The sequence below is a fragment of the Triticum urartu genome, chromosome 6 (genome assembly GCF_003073215.2).
Source record: "Triticum urartu cultivar G1812 chromosome 6, Tu2.1, whole genome shotgun sequence".
Lineage (NCBI taxonomy): Eukaryota > Viridiplantae > Streptophyta > Magnoliopsida > Poales > Poaceae > Triticum > Triticum urartu.
The window spans coordinates 206,788,820-206,792,484 of record NC_053027.1 but is presented as its reverse complement, the minus strand read 5'-3'; positions in this window follow the sequence as shown (position 1 = coordinate 206,792,484).

Below are 3,665 nucleotides of genomic sequence, written 5' to 3'. Positions count from 1 at the left end.
AGATACGTTGGAGACGTATCAAGGTGCAACTTCTATCCCGACGAACTTGGCAGCATAGGGTGGTCAAACAGAGAATGATCATGTCGGCTCCCAAGCCCATCTAAAGTTGTCGATGGCGTCCACATCAAGCTCAACTTTGGAAATTCTTGGCCACAAACGCCTAATGTCCTCCTCCCATGTGTTCTCCTGGATTGCCTGCGATACCATGCACGACAATCTTGTCCATGGTGCCACCATCTTGAAAACAGTCGGTGCTAAATTGATGAGGACATCACTACTATAGTTAAACCACAACCCATGCTGCTACATATATTGGAACGATTACAAAAGCTCACACACATCAATTAAATTACTAGTTACTTTCATTTCTTAGTAACGATTCTAATGTTTATGAGAATATGATGCTGCCTAAATTGGATCCATTTGCTCTGCTTAAAAATGAAGGGCCAAGCATGGTCAAGAAGGATGAACATTGGAGCATGATCAAGCATGAAGGTGATGGCGCGCGCAAGGGGAACAAGAACAAAGTTCCCATAGTTGTTTTCAGCACTTTGGAACCACCATGATGACATACAAGGACATAGATGAAAATATACAAGATGACATTTCATAAATTCCGTCCATAGCTTAATATAGGTGTTACGCTACCTTATTTTGGGTAAGGCCAATGAATTTTTTGAAATACATTTAATACACTTTTATTAGAGTCCATATTAATAGGGAAGACGACTTAGGACATAATTTAGTCCTACCTTGCCAAGGGTGGACGAATTTACCCTGTCTCCCTATAAATACAGCCCTTAGGACGTCGTTGTAGACATGGATTTTGTTTAGATTAAAGTTTGCTGTAGTGCAATGTGTGTACTTCGTTTGTATCCAACGACCAGGCCAAGACGTTTAAGAACCCAGTTTGATCAATAAAGGTTTCCTCTTTGTAATATCTAGATTGCAATCTCTGCTTCTTGCTTGTTCTTCATTTGCCTGCATGAAATAGGCCCTCGTGGTCAGGTTGATCATGCTCCGGTGTGGTCAATAACCTCTCAGTGTTGATTTAGCAATTGCAAAGGCACAACGTCTTCGTACGTTGTAATCTGTAGCGACCCGACCTCAAATGGTCAAGCCTCTGTGTATCCATGCCATCCCTGGATCAGTATGATGGCACACACTGTACATCAATGTATATATCAAAGTGCAATCACATGTATAAATAACGTAAAACTGATATGTACCTTATAAGTCTCAGCGAAAACAAACAATCGGGTGTGGAGTCCCATCAACGCTATCGGCAAGTTGAGTGTAGACCATAACGATGTATAGTAACTCTTACCCGTCGAAGAAATAGCTGCAACATGAGACGTTGCAGCCGTGTAGGTCAGTACATTGAATGTACCTGCAAGATCACAGATAAGAGAAACGGATGATGAAACTATTCTATATGCAATATGGCTTTGTGGCTTTGTGTCTGAGTTTTGTTTTGCATGAAAGCTAATTTTATTTTCCCTACAACAAAGGATAGTCCAGGAAATCTCTACTACAAAGTAGATACCTATAACTGACATGGTTCTGCCAACTGATGTCTCATAACCCATATCATCATAAGTTGCACACAATTAAGTTATCAGTCTGGTGTTGAGAGTTCCGAGATCGATCCAAGTCCATATGCTCAAATTGTCTGTAACCAGGGACACGGCTAATCGATTAGGTTTTAACCCTCTACAGAGGTTTGCACACTTTACCCGCAAGATTCGATCCCTCCCTTTTCGTCCTCACACTTCATGATGTTTGAGAACAGGACGGTCGAAACATGGTCTTCCGAAGAGTTCCTCTGACCACCGTCTGGTGCTTATCCAATCCTACTGTAGTTCTACATCTGCTAGCACCGTCCCAGCCAGAATCACAACTAAGGTCAACCAAGCCAGAGCCCATAGTGAGTTGTGGTTGCACAGGTAAGCTTCCGGGCATGAAGTATTCTTCCGTCTCTTTGAGTCTGGGTGAAGCCTTCCGCAAGATGTCATGGTGCTTCTCCATGCATCCTGACCATCCACTGGTTACTCCAGGGTGCCCATCAAATCCGTCCTTCACCCAGTAGTGTGTACTAAATTCTTGTCTCGAGTCTTGAAATCTTGAGGTCTTGAAGTCCTGAAGATGCAGTCCTTGCCGATGCCATCATGAAGTTGTCGCCATTGACATAGGGGGTCCTTCATACTCACACCACTCCCGAGCACTCATACCAACCCCGTCTACTATAGCGTAGCATTTAAACTACATAACGTCCCGGGCTTGATAATAGGGAGATGGGTTCCTACCTCATGTATTCTACTCAACTACAAGAAGTCAATAACACTACTAGAGGGATGGTTGAAAGGGGTGCTACTACATGCAAATAAAACATAGGTATGAAAAACATGGTCAAAGTGAACTTGCCTGGTATAACTTGATGAAGATTATAACGCTCTCAGAATAATTACTTGGTAGAACTATTCGTCACTCCGATGAAATCTATAATAACAAACATGACATTCACATAAGCATACATTCTAGCAAACAACAATTCTATCAATAACATTAACACTCAATAAAAACAAAGATAAACTCAATAATAAAACTCAAATAAATTCCAACAAAAACTTCAAATAAAACAACAAAGAAACTATTACAGAAAAGTCTAAGACTCTACTACAAACATCTAATATAGTTTTGCCCTAAGTAAAAACTTAATAGCAAATAAAACTCTAAACTAATAAATTAACAGAAAAGTAAAATAGAGTTTTTCTCTAAAATAACAGAAAGATTTTTTCATAAACTTTTCTTAGCCAAAAGAAATAATTAAAAAGCTTTTATAAAACTCTATTTATGACCAAGTCAAGTTTTCTTACAAAACTAAAGAAAATATTTTTTAAATAAAATAAAATTTTCTTCAATTGACTAATAGAAACAAAGTAAAACTCGTCAAAGGTTACAAAAATAAATAATTGAAAACAAATAAAAACAAAATAAATAAAGCTAAAACAAAAACAAAGTCAAAACATGCCCTGTTTTGCAAAACCCTAATTTAAATTAACATAAAAATAAAATACTAAATACTAATGGATAGGCAAAGGTCCTAGTGACCGGGAGAAAAAAGAATCAATTGAAAATACTTTGTAAAACTCAAAATATGAGCAAAATAGTATTTTGAACAAATTTTATCAAATTCAAATTTAAGCTACTCAAATTTGAAATCCAATTGTACAAACAGAAACTTTCATAAATTTTGAACCTAATGCAAAAATAATCACTCAATTTGGATCTAAAACACAAAAGATATAGCAAATCTAAAACAGAAACTAATATGAAAATAAAACAGAACAGAAAAACACTAAAACTCCGCGGGTCGACTAGTGGCCACGTGGCAGGCTGTGGCTTGATACGTCTCCAACGTATCTATAATTTTTATTGTTCCATGCTATTATATTATCTGTTTTGGATGTTAATGGGCTTTATTTTACACTTTTATATTATTTTTGGGACTAACCTATTAACCCAAGGCCCAGTGTAAATTGCTTTTTTTGCCTATTTCCGTGTTTCGCAGAAAAGGAATATCAAACGGAATCCAAACGGAATGAAACCTTCGGGAACGTGATTTTTGGTACAAACGTGATCCAGAGGACTTGGAGTGGACGTCA